Raw genomic sequence first — 21,972 nt, forward strand, 5'->3', positions numbered from 1 at the left:
AGACTCTCTACAGACTCTCTACAGACTCTACAGACTCTCTACAGACACTCTACAGACTCTCTATAGACTCTCTACAGACTCTACAGACTCTCTACAGACACTCTACAGACTCTACAGACTCTCTACAGACACTCTACAGACTCTCTACAGACTCTCTACAGACTCTACAGACTCTCTACAGACTCTCTACAGACTCTCCACAGACACTTTACAGACACTCTACAGACTCTCTACAGACACTCCAGACTCTCTACAGACTCTCTACAGACACTCTACAGACTCTCTACAGACTCTCTACAGACACTCTACAGACATTCTACAGACTCTCTACAGACTCTCTACAGACTATCTAAAGACTCTCTACAGACACTCTACAGACTCTCTACAGACTCTCTACAGACTCTACAGACACTCTACAGACCCTCTACAGACACTCTACAGACTCTCTACAGACTCTCTACACTCTACAGACTCTCTACAGACACTTTACAGACTCTCTACAGACTCTACAGACTCTCTACAGACTCTCTACAGACTCTCTACAGACTCTACAGACTCTCTACAGACTCTCTATAGACACTCTACAGACACTCTACAGACTCTCTACAGACTCTCTACAGACTCTACAGACTATCTACAGACTCTCTACAGACTCTACAGACTCTCTACAGACTCTACAGACTCTCTACAGACTCTCTACAGACTCTCTACAGACTCTACAGACTCTCTACAGACTCTCTATAGACACTCTACAGACACTCTACAGACTCTCTACAGACTCTCTACAGACTCTCTACAGACTCTACAGACTCTCTACAGACTCTCTACAGACTCTACAGACTCTCTACAGACACTCTACAGACTCTCTACAGACTCTCTACAGACTCTCTACAGACTCTACAGACTCTCTACAGACTCTCTACAGACTCTCCACAGACACTTTACAGACACTCTACAGACTCTCCACAGACACTTTACAGACACTCTACAGACTCTCTACAGACACTCCAGACTCTCTACAGACTCTCTACAGACACTCTACAGACTCTACAGACTCTCTACAGACACTCTACAGACATTCTACAGACTCTCTACAGACTCTCTAAAGACTCTCTACAGACTATCTAAAGACTCTCTACAGACACTCTACAGACTCTCTACAGACTCTCTACACTCTACAGACTCTCTACAGACACTTTACAGACTCTCTACAGACTCTACAGACTCTCTACAGACTCTCTACAGACTCTCTACAGACTCTCTATAGACACTCTACAGACACTCTACAGACTCTCTACAGACTCTCTACAGACTCTACAGACTCTCTACAGACACTCTACAGACACTCTACAGACTCTACAGACTCTCCACAGACTCTACAGACTCTCTACAGACTCTCTACAGACACTCTACAGACTCTCTACAGACTCTACAGACTCTCTACAGACACTCTACGGACTCTCTACAGACTCTCTACAGACACTCTACAGACACTCTACAGACTCTCTACAGACTCTCTACAGACACTCTACAGACATTCTACAGACTCTCTACAGACTCTCTACAGACTATCTAAAGACTCTCTACAGACACTCTACAGACTCTCTACAGACTCTCTACAGACTCTACAGACACTCTACAGACCCTCTACAGACACTCTACAGACTCTCTACAGACTCTCTACACTCTACAGACTCTCTACAGACACTTTACAGACTCTCTACAGACTCTACAGACTCTCTACAGACTCTCTACAGACTCTCTACAGACTCTACAGACTCTCTACAGACTCTCTATAGACACTCTACAGACACTCTACAGACTCTCTACAGACTCTCTACAGACTCTCTACAGACTCTACAGACTCTCTACAGACTCTCTACAGACTCTACAGACTCTCTACAGACTCTACAGACTCTCTACAGACTCTCTACAGACTCTCTACAGACTCTACAGACTCTCTACAGACTCTCTATAGACACTCTACAGACACTCTACAGACTCTCTACAGACTCTCTACAGACTCTCTACAGACTCTACAGACTCTCTACAGACTCTCTACAGACTCTACAGACTCTCTACAGACACTCTACAGACTCTCTACAGACTCTCTACAGACTCTCTACAGACTCTACAGACTCTCTACAGACTCTCTACAGACTCTCCACAGACACTTTACAGACACTCTACAGACTCTCCACAGACACTTTACAGACACTCTACAGACTCTCTACAGACACTCCAGACTCTCTACAGACTCTCTACAGACACTCTACAGACTCTCTACAGACTCTACAGACTCTCTACAGACACTCTACAGACATTCTACAGACTCTCTACAGACTCTCTAAAGACTCTCTACAGACTATCTAAAGACTCTCTACAGACACTCTACAGACTCTCTACAGACTCTCTACACTCTACAGACTCTCTACAGACACTTTACAGACTCTCTACAGACTCTACAGACTCTCTACAGACTCTCTACAGACTCTCTACAGACTCTACAGACTCTCTACAGACTCTCTATAGACACTCTACAGACACTCTACAGACTCTCTACAGACTCTCTACAGACTCTCTACAGACTCTACAGACTCTCTACAGACTCTACAGACTCTCTACAGACACTCTACAGACACTCTACAGACTCTACAGACTCTCCACAGACTCTACAGACTCTCTACAGACTCTCTACAGACACTCTACAGACTCTCTACAGACTCTACAGACTCTCTACAGACACTCTACGGACTCTCTACAGACTCTCTACAGACACTCTACAGACACTCTACAGACTCTCTACAGACTCTCTACAGACACTTTACAGACTCTACAGAGTCTACAGAGAAGAAGATGGTCTGACGTGTATGACAACGTTCAGTTGGAAGTTCACGTTCTTTTCCATGAGACAGAGAGCGGATTACTGACCTGTCCAAAGAATGATCAGGCAGTTGATCAAATACAGAAAGACTTACAGAAATACAGTCACTGGAAGCTGCCTATCATCCAGCTTTAGTGGTGTTAACAGCTGCATTACAAGCAAGAACAAGAATGAAAATACAGCCGCAAGCAGCAATGAACGGGGTCCAAGCAAAAAGGGCAGTCTTTGATTTAATATGACCTTCACAAGAATATGAAAACATGCCACAAGGCTGGCAAGTTTGAATTGGCCACCTGCTAATTTGAAACCTAGACCTTTGTATCCCCAGAGAAGGTGACAGCCCCACTGGGGAGACAAAGTTTCCACACACCTTCTTTTAACTTGAGTCTATGATATCACATGTGCCATACTGGCGTATTTTTTGTCTATTTACACTCAAAACACTTACAAGTTAAAATGTTGGTGAGAAAATTCTGAATAAAATCACATACCATTGTATGGTGGTGTATTGTCAAATATTTTGGTGAAATGTTTTTAAAAATTGGATGAAGTAGAACATTTTGTTCATACGGTACAAGTTACAGCAAGATACACTACGGACTCACCATTTGACCAATCTGAACATCATTTGAAATGTGATGTCTAGTATTCAAAGAATGTCTGTGTCAATTTTAGTAGCATATGAATAAAGACTTATAGAGATATAGATCTAAAATGGTTTTGCATATTTTTAAAAATATAGTGACAGACTTCTGAATTGACCATAGGTTGCAGTGATGATGGATGTAGTGAAAATTTTTTAGCTCTGTAGGATGTAAAGGTGAATTATTTTGATCTTTTGAGGTTTGGAATGTGAAATTTCTATAAATTTAGATTTGTTGTAATAAGCCATGCCCATTTTAATAAATTATTACCAAATTTTATGTGTCGACTGACACATTACAATTTACAATTTACAATTTACAATTTACAATGTCATTTAGCAGACGCTTTTATCCAAAGTGACATATACTGAGAGGGCAGAAGAAGAAGAACAGTCCTAACAAATACAGTAGGGTACCAGCAGCTTCACTGCTTGCTGCTTGTTTAATAAAGTTGATCCTGCTAAACTCTCTGCTGTATGAAGTTCATCATGGAGACGTCCTGTTAGCATTGTGTGTGTGTGTGTGTGTGTGTGTGTGTGTGTGTGTGTGTGTGTGTGTGTGTGTGTGTGTGTGTGGAACACAGAAGTCTGGTTTGCTCCTTTCACACAAATACTTTTAATTTAAGTCATTAATCTTCTACAGCTGAATATAAATATGAAACAGCAACATTAATAAGAAACACAATGATATTTGATTCCAGTTTTGTAATTGTATGAATTTATACTCTGTAGCTGCAAATAACCATTTTCATTATTGATAATGAATTGATTAATTGTTAAGTCTATAAAGTGTTTCTCAGAAATATGATAAAAAACAGAGGAAAGATTGATTTTTTCTGTAAGTAGAGTTTATTATTATTCATTTTAACTTCAGCCTGAAGATGTTATAAAATACAAAAAGACTGCAGACGTAATAATCCTCATGACTAATCATCAAATATCTTTTAAACATGAAGAACTAACATGAATTTACAGATTACAAGAAAGAAAATGTTGTTTGTTGTTTGTTTGTTGACTGAATAAAAAGCATTTCAAATGTTTACACTGAACAGAATTATTTTCTTATTGGAATGTATTTTGTTGTGATGTAGATCTGTGGTGATTCTTTAATTAAACAAAGATGAAACATAAATAATTGTTTTTGGAGCCAAAGAACGATTAAAAGTCAGTGTTCAGCTTCAGTCACTAACATTGAAAACTACAAACAAAGCCAGAAATCTTGATGTTGTCATGGAATCAGGTCTGGATTTTAACATCCACATTAAGAAAGTTACAAAGTCGGCCTACTATCACCTACAGGATATATCAAGAATTAAAGGACTTCATAATAACAAATTAGACAAAATTGTTTAACTTAAATGAACATTTATTTAACACTTACTTTTATTTAATGTTATTGTCTTCATTGTCACTGTTCGCTTAAGTAGATCTGCACTCTGTCTACAGTGCACTTATTTAAAACTAAATAAGGCTTAGGGGGTGTTTTCTGTTTCCACCATTCCAGTGGCAGAAAAGTCTTTCTGTCAGTCATCGGCTCCTGGAGGTAATGGTTCAGCTCCTCAGAGATGTCCTCACTCACTCTTCCTCAGCAGGAGTTCCATGATGACTGTGAGCCCCAAAAATGTTTGCGAACATTCTGAGAGTTAATCTTCCTCCACCCTTATTGATTAAGGATCTGATCCTTGGTCTCCAGTGGTGGATTGTTAAAGGATCCAGTAGTGTTGCCAGCACCAAACATTTGGTCTCTTCAATCTTGGAAAATCTTTTCTGCAAGTTCTGCAAAATTGTCTCCTGATTGCTATCAACTTGCTGATAATGAACCACTGCTCTCTGACTACTGATGGTAAATGGTAAATGGACTACATTTATACAGCACTTTTCTAGTCTTATCAACCACTCAAGATGCTTTATACTAAATGCCAGCATTCACCCATTCACACACACATTCATACGCTGATGGCAGAGGCCGCCATGCAAGGTGCCAACCTTCTCATCAGGAGCGATACAGCGCTTCCTATCCAAAGTGCCCCATAATGTTTCTATGGTCACCCTTTCACACACATTCACACACCATTGGGAGCAATTTGGGGTTCAGTATCTTGCCCAAGGACACTTCGACATGCAGACTGGAGGAACTAGGGATCAAACCACTGACCCTCTGATTAGTGGTGTTGGGCCTCAAACCATGAGGTCACACAGAGAAGGCCTACATGTAACCTGTGAGGCCTGACCACGAGGTGCTTGTTCCTTTGTTTCCCCAGAGACAAAGGAATAGTGCCAAAATGCTGCTTACAGACAATGGGAGTCCATTGCAAACTCCATTTCCAAGGATGCTTTGCGATTTTCACACCTCAGCAGGGAACAGTCAACATACAGTCTCATAGGCGGAGACGCTCCTGCACAGCGGAGCGTCCTGATGACGCAGCCGTGACATCACTGCCCCTTTAAAAACTGAACATGCCCTCAAACACACGCCTTTCCCATGTCACTGAGCTAGGGGTAACTCCTGTTCCTCTGTGAGTCAGCTGACTAAAGGGGGTACCCCACGCACGTGTTTTCCCCTCATCCTCGAGAAGGAAGAAAAACTTCTTCACCGAGTCGACTCTGCTGTTCTCTCTGCCACCCCGCCGAGAGCCAGCTGCCGTGCTTTTCGCCGACCGTGCGAGAACGGCCACCGTCTGCATCCGAGCCCAGGACAAAGCCGGACATAAAGACGGACTACACACACACCCTGCTCGCTTTCTGAAGCCACCCAAGTAAGAGTCATAAGTCTGGGCAGAGGCACTGTTAATTGTGTGTTCTTATCAGCATCAGTTGCTGCTGTTTAGCATTTAGCTCTTAGCTTTTGCTATTGTTTGTTGTGCTGTTGACGGACCGTTGAGTCCATTTTTCCTGCTTCACTCTAAAGAGTATTTTAAGTTTGCTGCCTGTTTAGTTGTGTTCACCACGCTAGACTATTTTGTGTTTGTCCCGCTCGGGACTACTGCTGTGTTTGTGCCATCGTGAGCGAGAAAGTAAGTTGCTTTGTCGGTCAGAAACCAAACACGTGCGTTACAGACTGCCGTCCATACACGCACTGTCTGTGGACAAAGGAACCACTTCTCTTCCTCTCACGATGTTCAGTATCTTGCCCAAGGACACTTCGACATGCAGACTGGAGGAACTAGGGATCAAACCACTGACCCTCTGATTAGTGGTGTTGGGCCTCAAACCATGAGGTCACACAGAGAAGGCCTACATGTAACCTGTGAGGCCTGACCACGAGGTGCTTGTTCCTTTGTTTCCCCAGAGAGTGTTGCCAGCACCAAACATTTGGTCTCTTCAATCTTGGAAAATCTTTTCTGCAAGTTCTGCAAAATTGTCTCCTGATTGCTATCAACTTGCTGATAATGAACCACTGCTCTCTGACTACTGATGGTAAATGGTAAATGGACTACATTTATACAGCACTTTTCTAGTCTTATCAACCACTCAAGGTGCTTTATACTAAATGCCAGCATTCACCCATTCACACACACATTCATACGCTGATGGCAGAGGCTGCCATGCAAGGTGCCAACCGTCTCATCAGGAGCGATACAGCGCTTCCTATCCAAAGTGCCCCATAATGTTTCTATGGTCACCCTTTCACACACATTCACACACCATTGGGAGCAATTTGGGGTTCAGTATCTTGCCCAAGGACACTTCGACATGCAGACTGGAGGAACTAGGGATCAAACCACTCACCCTCTGATTAGTGGTGTTGGGCCTCAAACCATGAGGTCACACAGAGAAGGCCTACATGTAACCTGTGAGGCCTGACCACGAGGTGCTTGTTCCTTTGTTTCCCCAGAGACAAAGGAATAGTGCCAAAATGCTGCTTACAGACAATGGGAGTCCATTGCAAACTCCATTTCCAAGGATGCTTTGCGATTTTCACACCTCAGCAGGGAACAGTCAACATACAGTCTCATTGGCGGAGACGCTCCTGCACAGCGGAGCGTCCTGATGACGCAGCCGTGACATCACCGCCCCTTCAAAAACTGAACATGCCCTCAAACACACGCCTTTCCCATGTCACTGAGCTAGGGGTAACTCCTGTTCCTCTGTGAGTCAGCTGACTAAAGGGGGTACCCCACGCACGTGTTTTCCCCTCATCGAAGACTCCCCTCGCCGGACAAGACGAGACTTCGTCCGTGTTCACCCGAACACATTCCCGGATCCGAGAGAGACCGCTGCTGCAACCAGCGTCCTCAAATTCCCTCGAGAAGGAAGAAAAACTTCTTCACCGAGTCGACTCTGCTGTTCTCTCTGCCACCCCGCCGAGAGCCAGCTGCCGTGCTTTTCGCCGACCGTGCGAGAACGGCCACCGTCTGCATCCGAGCCCAGGACAAAGCCGGACATAAAGACGGACTACACACACACCCTGCTCGCTTTCTGAAGCCACCCAAGTAAGAGTCATAAGTCTGGGCAGAGGCACTGTTAATTGTGTGTTCTTATCAGCATCAGTTGCTGCTGTTTAGCATTTAGCTCTTAGCTTTTGCTATTGTTTGTTGTGCTGTTGACAGACCGTCGAGTCCATTTTTCCTGCTTCACTCTAAAGAGTATTTTAAGTTTGCTGCCTGTTTAGTTGTGTTCACCACGCTAGACTATTTTGTGTTTGTCCCGCTCGGGACTACTGCTGTGTTTGTGCCATCGTGAGCGAGAAAGTAAGTTGCTTTGTCGGTCAGAAACCAGACACGTGCGTTACAGACTGCCGTCCGTATGCGCACTGTCTGTGGACAAAGGAACCACTTCTCTTCCTCTCACGATCGCTTTCTCTCCTTCTTCCTTCTCTCTTCTGACTAACACATACACGCACCAACATCTTTTTGAGCATCTGATGGTCGGATAACGTCGGACAAAGCTTTGCTTTGTCTTTCCTTATCCGCCATCAGACACGTGTGTTTTTCACAGAAGTGGGTGAGTGCGAGACGCCGTCCACCAGGCGGCGCCATCTTGCTTCTGTCTAACCAAGACACCGCCATACTTCTGCCATCTGGTTCTCGCGCGATGTGACTTCCTCCCATAGTCACGTCCGCGTTGCAGACCGACGACGTCATCACGTCAGGCCCCGTCGCCATCTTGTCACGCACGCACACACACACACGCACACACGCACACACGCATTCCCCTGCATGTGTCCAACCCTGTACATAGCTGTTTGTGTTTGTTTGGTAGGATTAGATTTTAGAATAGTTGTTAATTGAATGAAGCATTTGTTAACTTTGTTAATTTTGCGAAGTTTAATAAACACTGTTATATCTTTAAAGAGAAGTTCTTCTGTCATTATTGTGTGTAATATTGTGAAAAGTGGCTGATTGAAGGAGTCAGAGCTCGAATTCACCCTTTGTTCATCCTTGAATGTTGATATCTCTCAGATATTAACATTCTAGGTGAACTCCCATTTATGAGACTACCTTGTTTGGTTATTGGTCCCGGTTTCTGGGTGGTGCCCCGTATTTGTTAATTCATATTAATAATTCTATTAATTGTCATAATTAGTTAATTATCCTTGATAATTGATAATTATTGCAAATAACCAACTGTGTTCCTCACAGATCCAACAGCTGGTGCCAGAATTATTGATTAAGGTTAAGAATATTTTGATTTCATAATTCATAATCATCTATTATAATTATCAATTATTGCTAGTAACCAAACGCACTACTCTCCGTCCCAACAGTGGACAACCTTCCCCTTGATGCCCTTGTTTACTACAAGTTGCAATGTGTGTGCACTGCTGCTGAGGAGGGGATTGCAAAACGTTTTTTATCGTTTTTTTTATTGTGTAAAGTGTTTTGTGTTACATGGTATTTGTATGAAAAGTGCTATACAAATAACTTCTGATTGATTGGTTGATTGGTCGATTGATTGATTAATTGAGTGATTTTGTCGAGTGAGGAGGAGGACAAAATAATCATCCAGTGATGATGATTTTGTGGCTCCTTCCCTTACTCACATCTTTTCTTTGCATCTTAGGTCCTCTCAACGGGGATGTGAGAGCAAAACATGAGGACGGAGGAATATAATTCAACAAACAGGACATTCCCACTCACTCCAATGTCATTTTGAGGAGAAGACAACCAGTCATGACACGCAGCCTCTCAACTGTCAAACGTATAGAAATAATGAAATAATAGAAACAATTTTAAAAAAACACTTTGATGCCTGATAACTGCTGCTCCAATAATGATTAGATCTCCTCGCTCCTCGTCTCCTCTTAGGTGCATTTAAGAGATTGAAACATCCTCGACGATGGCGGAGGGAGATTTGTTTCCAGGTCACAGTCAGAGGACCGAGAAGTGAGAACAGGAGGAAGCATGTAGTAGCAGAATGTAAAGTGTCCCTTGTGTGGGCCAGATGGCCCATCACATAGTCCCCACATCTCCCTGCCTGTGAAAGGAGCTGTAGCCCAGAGGTACTGATCTTGCCATGCAGCCTTCCAGGACGATGTTAGCTCATTCCACCTTGAAGTAGAAGTTCTGCAATTTAAGAAGCCACCGTGTCACTCTGGCATCTTTCTTATGGTTTGAGGACATCCATTTGAGAGGAGCATGGTCAGTCATTAATGTGAACTGAACATTTGATTGCCAAACACTCCTTTTCCACTATGGCATAATTCTTGTCATGTTTAAGCAAAGACAACTGGATATTCCACATTATCAATTTCCTGCAACAGGATAGCCCTTAAGTCAGTTTCAGAGGCATCCATCTGTATGAGGAGGGGCAAGTTGAAGTTGGTAAATGGCTGCTTATAGTTGGAATGTGAAAGGACCAATTCATCGCAGAGGGCTTTTTTTAGTGTAAGGAAGGCATTAACTGCCCCTTCTGTCCACCTAATATGCTGTGATTGCCACACCTGTGTTAGATTATGCAGGGAAGCTGCAAGGTCTGGATAATGGAGGATGAATTGGAACACAATGTCATTGAGGTAGGCATCCATCATTCACTGGAAGGTGGTGGGGGCACCATGGACACCAATGGGCAGCACTGTCTGATGGAAAAGACTATCTAGGGTGGAGAAGGTAGTTTTCTCTTTATCATTTTCTGTTAGGGGTATCTGCCAGAGTGGTGAGGTCAACCATGCTGAAATGCCTAGCAGTCTCTATGAGCTCATCCGCACATGGCATAGGATAAGCATCAAAAAATGATATCTGTTTACCTTGCACAAGTCATTACAGAGGCAAGGAGTTCCATCAGGTCTTGGGACCATTACGATCAGGCTGGACAAGGCACTATGGGATTATTCAGTAAAACCCATCTGCAACATTTACTGCACCTCTTCCTTAACTGCTTGTCATTGAGCCCCAGGGATCCGATACGGCCTCTGTTTCACAATCTCTTCTTTTTCTGTCCTGCTTAAATCTGTTCCCATGGGGACATAGGGAGGACTCTGTGGGGAGAAATCAATAGCAAGAGCCACATCTGCTGGCTGCCTAGCAGCACACCATTTTTTCAGCAGGCTTACATGATAAATTTGGTGACTTTTCCTGTCTTACCCAGTTGTTTTTCTTCACTTTCCATTGTCCCCATACCAGGACCTTCTCACCCACTTGGGACTCCTGTGGTTGAGCGACCTGGCACTGCTTGAGCCTTCTCTCTATGCTGCCACACCTGGGCCATTTGCTGTTGCATCTGGTAGACGTGGTCAGTAACCAGGGTAACACACACAAATCAGATGTAATGCCTTTAAAGACCTTTTAAAGACCTCAACAAAGAAAATGTAATACCTTTTCCACAGCCAGGGGGTTCGGGCTGGATGATATGTTTGGATGGATTATTAACCTATGGGTTATTTTTTCCAGTATTGATATCTCCATACAAACATATGTAAAATCACATATAAATTATCAAAACATCTCTATATTCAAAAATGTTGATGCAGTAACCCATATCCCAGTGTTATGCATTACATGAAACAAAACCCTTCACCTCCCTAAACAAAACCTCACAGTTTTTGGTTTTTAATTAAAATTTGCTTGAATTCCTTATTTTGGCCAACAAATTTGTAAAACAATAAAGCAATATTCAAAATTATTATTGCCCAGTCCTAAGGCACATACATACTGACAGGGCTGTCAAATACCACCTTAGTCTGAGACTGAAAATCCAAATAGACTGAATGAAGACCAGGACCAACAAAAACAGTCCTATTCCAAGAGTTACACCATGTCTACACAAAAAGCGTGAGCAGCATGTTTAGCAGAGCAGCAGCAGCAGTGACTGCTCTGTCTGTGTGTCTACACAGGAGGCGTTCGATACATTCAGAGTACAGAGTCCAATACACAATGACTGCAGTTACGCTCATAAAATGTAGGAAAATAGACATGAAGCCTAAAATTATGTTTCTGTGAAGATAGCTGTATTGATTAACATAGAAGCATACTGTTCCATCAGATGCATGTGACATGGAAGACTGAAAAATGCGGCTGAGGTGCCTTCAGTGTAGACAATAGTGTGAGAAATCTGTTAATCTTCCTCCACTTCCAGGTAACCATGAGATACCTGCTGCTATCAGCTGACTAAACCACTGGACATTACAACAACTCCTAATCATGAATGACTTATTTCACTTCACCTAATTGGTTGGATTTTATGTCACCTTTCCTAGACTGAAGCACGAGAGTATAAATGCCTAAAATGCTTATTTAGCTATAAAACTAAGTGTGTTTCTGAGAGTGTTAACAATAAACCTGATGTTGTGGTTTGGTCACCTGAACCAATGGCTTAGGAGTTAGCCATTCAGATTCTATCTAATGTCATACAGAATAAGGTTTTGCTTCCTCCCCCAAAGACCTCTCGCTTTAGCTGAGCATCATCGGTAAATGATGTATTTCCTCCCTGAATCTTGTCACTTGTTACCTTCGCATTTATAATTTAGAACTGAGAAATGCAAGGTGGTCCTTCTTCTCTGACATCATCGCCAAAAACAATAATATTGCACGTGCCTTGTTTGCTACAGTTGACAGGCTAACAAACCCTCCTGTGTCAGTAGCCTCTGAACTTCCATCAAGGCTTGCAATGAATTTGCCTCCTTCTTCACTGTTGAAATTCAGAAAATTAGACAGTCATTGCCTCCTTATCAGGTGCAGGATATGTGTTGTCCCTGTGTCCACTTAAAATCAATTCAAGTAGTATGACACAATTTTGGACATTATACAACATCTGAAATCCTCCTCCTCCTGCCTTCATATTCTGTCTACAGGCTTATTCAAAACTCTTTCACAATGCATGGCCTCAGATCTTCTACAGATTGTCAGCACATCTCTTCTCTCAGGTTTCTTCCCACAGGCCCTGAAAACTGCCATCATCAAGCCACTCTTAAAAAAGAACAATCTAGACACTTTACTAATGAGCAACTATAGGCCCATATCAAACCTCCCATTTTTAAGTAAAATCATTGGAAACGCTGTTTTTCAACTGTCGTGGAAATTGTCTGAAAACTAGACACATATATGAAATAATACACAAAACACTGCTGGGTTGAAGATTAAAAAATATTATTGTACAATAAGGAGACAGAACACAAAGATTTGCATCAGTTAGTCTCAGTGAACAAAAAGCAAACCTAATCTTTTATAGTTGGAGAAGGAACAAAGAAATGATCTGTGATTGGTCAATGTATATTATCTTATGGATTACAGCCAATGGCAAAAAGCCACAAGATATACATTTACATGTACATGTTTGTTAACTAAGAACTGCATCACCTAAAGACACAAATCAAGGAAGAGCCCCAAGCCATATGTGGCCTTCAATCTCTTAACATGTGCTGTTTACTCCAAGACACAGAATGGTACCTTATTTGGGCCTTAAGCCAGGATGGAGAGAAAAGTGGGCCTCCTAAAGCACATTCCTTCTCTCAGGAACATGCACACATTAGCAAAGGAGAAAAGAAATGTTCATCCTTACACATCTCTGCACATTAAAATGATAAGACAATCCTTTGGATTACTTTTACACAACAGCTGAACAACTTCTTGGCACTAAACAACCATTTTGATGTCTTCCAGTCAGGATTTCGACCACACCACAGCACTGAGACTGCTCTTGTTAAGGTCTTCAATGATATACACTTAAACACTGACAGTGGCAGAATTACAGTATCAGTATTACTGGATCTCAGTGCCACATTTGACACGGTCGACCACAACATATTACTAGACAGGCAGGAAAACTGGGTGGGACTTTCTGACACATTACTAAACTGGTTTGACACCCTACTTAAAGGACGGGGACTACTTTGTGTCTATAGGTAATTACACGTCTGAGCGGACAAAAATGACATGCAGAGTTCCCCAAGGCTCCATTCTGGAGCCTCTTCTGTTCAACATCTACATCCTCCCACTGGCTCAGAAATATGTTACCACAGTTATGCAGATGACACACACATTTACATAACCATATCACCAGGGGACTATGGTCCAGTACACTGAGTAAGTGCATTGAACAAATCAATGATTGGATGTGCCAGAATTTTCTTCAATTAAACAAAGACAAAACTGAAGTAATTGTTTTTGGATCCAACGCAGAATGATTAAGAGCCATTAAGACCTGCTCTATGTGAAAAGTCAATCAATCAATGAATCAATTCATCTCAGGGCACTTTTCACATAGAGCAGGTCAAGAACATACCCTGAGATGACTTTTTATGCGATTTGGCAATATGTAAATAAAATTGAATTGAATTGAATTGAATTGAATTGAATTAAAAGTCAGCACTCAGCTTCAGTCAATAATGTTAAAAACTACAAACCAAGTCAGAAATCTTGCTGTCGTCATGGACTCAGACCTGAATTTCAACAGCCACATTAAGACAATTACAAAGTCAGCCTGAAGAATATATCAAGAATTAAAGGCATTATGTCTCAGCAGGATTTGGAAAAACTTGTCCTGCATTTATCTTCAGTAGACTTGACTACTGTAACGCCGTCTTCACAGGTCTCCCTAAAAAATCGATCAGACAGCTGCAGCTGATTCAGACGCTGCTGCTCGAGTCCTCACTAAGACCAAGAAAGTGGATTATATAACTCCAGTTCTCAGATCTTTACACTGGCTTCCTGTCTGTCAAAGAATTGATTCTAAAATACTGCTGTATGTTTATAGAGCACTGAATGGTTTCGGGCCAAAATCCTAATGCTACATTATGAAGCATCCAGACCTCTCAAGTGGTCTGGATCAAGTCTGTTTTCTGTCCCCAGAGTAAAAACTAAACATGGAGAAGCAGCATTCAGTTTTTATGCTCCACATATCTGAACAAACTCCCAGAAAACTGCAGGTCTGCTGCAACTCTCAGTTCTTTTAAATCACAGCTGAAGACTTTTCTGTTTGCCGCCTTTTATTAAACCAAATTTGAGGGTTAATATTTTACACTGCACTGTAACTGTTATTCCTGTTTTATCTGTCTTATTCCTTTCTAGCTTCTTTTTATTACAATTTAACACTTTTTAATTGTATTTAAATGCCTTTTTATATTGCCTTGTGTTGCTTTTATAATCTGTCTTGATGCCTTTTATGTTTTATGTAAAGCACTTTGAATTGCCTTGTTGAAATGTGCTGTACAAATAAACCTGCCTTGCCTTCAGCGAGAGCAGGCTGCAAATATGTGCAGAACCAGACCAACCCAAACAGCTATAAAATGAGGGGGAAAACTAGACTGAGTGGAGACTGACGAACAACTGATTCTTTGTTCAAATACCTAATAGCCTTTTAATCCTGTGGTAGATATGATTTGTCATGCGTCTAGGCATCATCTCAAAATTTAAGACCTGTCATATTGAAAATAAGACTTTTTAAGACATTTTATGGCTTTAAATTCCAAAAATCAATTCAGACTTCAATCAATCAGACTTTTTAATGTGCACGGATACCTTGAGTGACGGACCTGTGCGGACAAGGCTGTTGTTTCCAGCCAGGTTCAGAATTCCTCTGGGCCTCTGACATGGGCGGATTTAGTGATATGAAAAACCTATGCAAACTCAGTCATGGCACCTCCTTTGTGTCTTATTTTCACCCTTTGTCTAATTGAGAATGTTGGTATTGGTGGTGGTAGAAGACGTAGCCTACTCAAAACTTTAAATGATTAATACCACTTTAAACATAGTCTGCATTCAAAATTTTGTTTGAGTAAAAATGCAGAAGTATTATTAGCACTGTGTACTTACAATAATCTGTTCAAGGTGGAGCTCATTTTAACTGCTTTATAAACTGCTGGATAGTTTAATCTATAATAATGGATTATATTTTAATTGTTCATCATATATTTCATATCTTAATCAGTAAAGTAACCAATAACAAGCTGTCAGATAAATGTAGTAGAATGACAACTTAAACAGTGTGTCCTTCTGAAATAGAGCTAACTGAATCCATCCCAGTAGAAGTATAGAGTTGCATAAAATGGAAATATTAAAGTAAAGCACATGTACCTCATAACTGTAAACATAATACTTCAGTAAATGTACTTTGTTACTTTTCCCCATATGGTATTAAGGAGGTTGATGATTTCTATAGCTGCAGTCATTTACCAGGTTTTTCCTCTGCTTCTCTGACATGATCTGCTCACTGAACCAGCCAGTGAAAAAAAACTACATTTATTTACTCAAATCAGATAGGCTACTTGTACTGCAGGCTACTTGAATATTATCATTTTATGGTACTTTGTAGTTACACTCCACTATATTTGCAGAAAACTTTTTGATACAAAATATGTGAACTGATAAAATATGATGCATCATTAGAGATTAAACTACCCAGCAGTAGCTAAATAAATTAAAATGATGTTAAAATTAACATTCAAATGTTGCTTATAAGGTAATGTGTCTGTTATAATAATACAAGTAACATGTAACATTAACAGAAGTAAAAGTTAAAAGTTACAAGACTTTGACTTGTAATGGAGTATTTCTATATTGCAATATTGTGACTTTAAGGATCTGAATATGTCTTCCATCACTGGGAGCAGCATGTCACCGCACATTGTCTTCCTCTCTTCCTCTGCAGTTTGCTTTTCTTACAGGCTGCTACTTGACTCTTTCTATTCAATGAATGCACTTTTTTACTTATATTATCATCATTCTCTTCGCCTGTTTTCATAAGGTGTTGGGGGAGAAGAGAGTCAGTGAGTCAGTGCAACAGGATATGTTAGTACGTTAGTGGTTTGCTTCTGATGGGCAGGTTGGGACCTTGTATGGTAGCCCCTGTACCCATTCAGCGTATGAATGTGTGTGAATGGGTGAATGTGGCTCGTAGTGTAAAAAGCGCTTTGAGTGGTCGGAAGACTAGAAAGGTGCTATACAAGTACAGTCCATTTGCCATGTCAGTCGAGAGGTGCAGCAGCTTGTCCAGTAATGGAATAGTCCATTCATCTGTAGTATGAGGGGGGTCTCACATTGGCAATTTTTTTTTTAAAGTTCTATAGCAGTTTGGGGCCCATTTTAGTTGGGGGCCCCAGGCAGTGGCCTACTTACAGGAGCTCAAGTGGTGAGAAACCAGTTAAACTTTGAGGTACCTCTCATGTTGCAAACAGAACAAAAGGCAACAGTTGATGTCAAGGTAGACTTGAAAAAAATGTGAACATGTCGTTTAATCTCTGTTTCCACTGCGTCACATAGTCTACACTCAGCCATGTAATCAGTCTGACTGCCGGACAAACATGTTGGTTTATTCTTGAGTGTGTCAGTAAGTCATTTGGTTGAAGAAAATCTAAAGTGGAGCAGTGATGAAACCTGAACCAGAGTTCATATTCACCTCATGCTGTGGGATTTGTCACAACCTGGTTTAAAAGTATGTGACAAGAGAAGGAGACACCACACGTAGTCCTTAAATAATGTAAAATGTTTTAATTAAGTAAATTAAATAAGGAAATGTGTGTCTGTCAGCAGGTCAGCATGTGTGCAGTGTCTATGTGGGTGGTGAGTGAGGAGTGTGTGTGGATGTGAAACACAAAGTACAAACTAATAGTAATATCAGCTGGCAGGTCTGGAGAAGAGAGAGATATATAGAGCTCCAGAGTGGCCATTGATCTGATTAATCTGCCAATATAATGTTGCTCATTATACTACTGAGCTGATCATCATGACACAAGACACAGTTTAGGGTTTTTTACAAACATGTAACTACAGATGCTTCCTCACTCTCTCCCACTGTCTCTGAATGCAAGTTCTCTTTTCTCTCCATTCATTAAAACATATTTAGTTTTTAACACTGACCTTAGTATTTGTGGACATACATGTACTAACATTTTGTCTATTTTAACTTCAAACTTGTAGGGAACACCTGCTGAGGTGGTCACCAGTTTAAAAAGTCCACTGGTCTCCTCCTCTCTGTAGCAAGACAGATGGTACCATTCAGATTCTATCTAATGTCATATAAAATAAGGCTTTGCTTCTTCCCCCAAAGACCTCTAGCGGTGTCTTTAGTTTAGTATCAGTGGTAAATGATGTGTTTCTTTCCTGAATCTTATCACTTGTTACCTTCATGGAGAGCAGGCTGCAAATACGTGCAGAACCGGGCCAAACCAACCAGCTATAAGATGAGGGAAGAACTAGACTGGGTGGAGACAAACAAACAACTGATTTGATATTTAAATACATAATAGGCTATTTAATCCTGTGGGTAGATATAATTTCTCATGAGAGTAATTTTATGGCCTTAAATTCCAAAAATCAAATTTAAAGTCTTTTAAGACTTTTTAATATGCACAGATTCCCTGAGTGACGGACCTGTGCAGACAAGGCTGTTTTTCCCAGCCAGGTTCAGAATTCCTCTGAGCTTCCAAACATACAGCAGCTCAAGGGGCAGGGGCACCAGATTCATTTCAGAAGTGCAGGCATCAAAAAGTGTGTGTGTGTTAGTGTGTGTGTAGGAATGTTGCCCAAAATCCATATTTAACGATAAATCAGAACTTTTCCACTACTTCACCTTTGCAAATTATCAACATGCTATGCTGTTGAGAAAATGTCATTCATAGTCTACAATAGTCTAAATAAAGTTTGGGAGCACCTTGATTGACTTTACTCAAAAATGAAATGCTTTGTCATTTCAATGCAGTACCATGAATTAACCATTTCACGTGAACTGTCAAAACATGTGTGTTGCCCGGTTGGTTATCTGCACGTGCTGAATAGGTTTCACCTATGGGCATAAGTGTCCAATTAAGAAACAATCATTTCACTTAGAAATAAAGTTGTAACATGTTTTTGCCAGCTTTATCTTACCAAATGTCTTAGAGTGGATGGGAATGACTGAAACATCTTTTAACCATAAGTTTTGAAATATAGGGGCGTTTGTGGGGATACAGTGATTCGCATTAAAAGGAATGTGGGAGGAGGGTAAAGTGGGGGATGGCCAGTGGTCCCTTAGACCTCTACTTCCAGCCCACTTGTCAAGTGGTGAGAAACCAGTTAAACTTTGAGGTACCTCTCATATTGCAAACAGAACAAAAGACAACAATTGATGAAGGACAACAAGTGTTGCAGTACACAGATGGCAGCTGATTCATCAGGCTGCTTAAACTTGTTTGTTGAGTTCTTGGTACATTTTAAATATTCAACAAAGTCACATCTTTAAATCTTAGAGAACATGTAAGTTTCAGTGTTCTTGACCTGCAGCAAGGTCAGTGATTGTTCCACTGGACATCAACAGTCTGTTTCCTCCACTGAAAGCTACAAACAGAGATGGTAACTCCAGAAAAGACTCTCCAACCTGTAACGGAAAAGTAAAAGAAATCAACAAGTGAGAAGTATGTGAGTTTAACCATAATGCAAACAAAATCCCTTTAAACATGTCAGACAGTAAATTTACACAGCAGACAATAACAGGCTGAATATGTTACATGTTTTATTATTTTTGAGAGAGATGTTCAGTAAATGCAGACTCCATAGATACTCAAACACACCTCTGCTGATGATGCCTCAGTATGTGAAACAAACAGATGTGACAATCTGATCTGAATAACTTTAAAAGTTTTACCATTAACAAACTGTTTGGAACTAAAAGTTCTACTGTATAGGTAAGTAAGAGATATTTGAAAGTCCCACACTTTCCACAGGTTTATTGGGATTAATACCAATATATGTTGGAAATGTTTCTTTTAAATACAACAATAATATGGATTTAACAAACAGGGTTTTTCTAAAACCGACTTTACATAATATCTTCATTCTTATATGACATGTCCTTAAGTTTCCAGAGAACAACTTTGACTGAAAAAATACAAAAGAAACTTGTTGGTGGAAACAATCTGGTTTAAAAGAACAAAATCAAAGATGTGTTATCGCACATTCCTCTGACATAAAGATCTTTCAGTTTCCTCATTCATTTGTGATTTTTATCTCCTGACATTAAATGATAATCTCATATTTTTTGAAGTATGTCTTAAAACAATAGCGGGTGCCCGTGAGAACAGTGAAACAGGTTTTGCTTTCTATAATGACTCCTCCTCTTCAAACCAGCCATGACAAGATTCCTTCTGAATGTGTTTCTGATAGGAGACAAAATCTAAATTTCAATCTAAAGTTCATCTGAGGTTAATATGAAGCTTTAACAGTCTGGTGGTCAAACCAAGGTGGTCAAGGGGGACCATCTACTTACAGTCTTTTCACCATGAAATTCCCTCTTAGTGCTACAATCCTTCCACCAAAGCTCAGCAACCAAACACTGTCCAGGAAAATACAAAGAATTTAGTACCAAAAAGACTGAAACTTTGGTCGATAATCACTTGATTTGACCATTAATATATGTCAAATACTGTGCTGTCTCTGATGTCAGACACTCTTTGGAATATGACCTCTTCATTTTCCTTTTGAAAAGCTGCAATAAAGTATAGATTTGACACTTGTGCCCTCATGTGGCCAAAAACTGAACTGCTCAGTGTTGTATTACTGTACTTTGCTCTTCAAATGGTGAATCAGTGCTGAAAATGTGTTTTCATTCAAAGGTTAGCCTTTAATCTTCTGCAAATTTCATGAATAATATAGTTTCTTGTGAAATTAACAGAGATCTGCTGATGTGCACTGGTTCAGTTTATTAGAAGACTGGTACACTGAAAACCTCTTAGAATATGTAAACATGCAGATTATTTTGGTTTTATTTGCTGTGTTTGTGGAAATGTTTCTCTTATATTTCTGCTGCCGGATCTCGATGGGATTTAACATGTGGTACTCACAGCAGCATTGAAAAATCACATTTAAAAACTAACCAGCAGTGTGTCTGTCCAGACAGTTTGCATGTTACTGTGGATAATTCACAGAAAATCTCTGAACAGATGTCAAATGTGTTTAATGGAAAGAAGAAACTCATCATTATGCACATAACTATACTGTATGTCAACCAGTAAAAAACAAAACAAAACACTTAAAATCAATGATTAACAAAGCACAACTTCAATTTATCATTAATAATCAGTCTATAACCAGTTAATAAATGGTTTATAACCCACTATAATGCAGCTGTAAGCAGATATAAGTGTTTATTGATGTATCAGTCATTAATAAACACTTAAAATATCTGCTTATAACAGCATTATAGTATGCCACAAACCATTTATTAACTCTTTATATACTGATTATTAATACTATGTAGGAGGACTTACAGTAAAGATTTTAAAGTGTAATTCCACATTGAGGCAGCAGAGGGCAGCAGACTGCAGCTGTTGCCGTGATGTCACAGCATGTGCTGTCCATCAGATTTCAGTACAAGTATGACTATGACTGAGACATGTTGGAAAGAATATTATAAGAGTTGTTTGTTGCACAATAACAGAAAATTATCTGTACAGTTTAACAATATGAAATCATTTTTGGTCCCAATTTTACACAAAAGTTAAACTTTCCTCGTCTTATAATTATAATAAATAAGTGTAATATTATATATATGTGTGTATGGTTTAAAAGATGCTTTATAAACATATTATTATTTTAAACAGTACGTTTTCCTGAAGTTTGAGAATCATTCTGACCAACAACATTAAAATAATAAATTACAGTTCAGCTGCAGAATAATATCAAAAAAGACAAAAACGGAGTCTTGTGCTGCGTTCCAGCTTCCTCAGGAAGTAAAAACCTTCAGTCCAGATAAACAGTCCATCATGAGGTGACATGTCCTCGTCTGAGTCCATTATTGTCTCCGTGTGGACACCTGAGAGCAGATGATGCACGGCTCACGCAGGCTGTGTGGCTGCTCTAATCTGTTAACATGGGCGTCAAAATGAAAGGCAAGAGGTTCTGCAACACACATGCACTGCTCCAAAGACTGTCTGTCTGTTCTTGAGGCTAACCAGAGGTTTGCATGTTGTGCTGAATCCTCTGAGGTTCTGCTCATCAAGTTCTCTGTTGATAGTTGACTAGGAAACATGTCTGTCTACATCCCAGAGAGCATTCCTGACTTGCTGTGCAGGACTTTTTCTTCACCGTGCAAATGATTT

Source organism: Thunnus thynnus, chromosome 11, assembly GCF_963924715.1.
Source record: "Thunnus thynnus chromosome 11, fThuThy2.1, whole genome shotgun sequence".
NCBI lineage: Eukaryota > Metazoa > Chordata > Actinopteri > Scombriformes > Scombridae > Thunnus > Thunnus thynnus.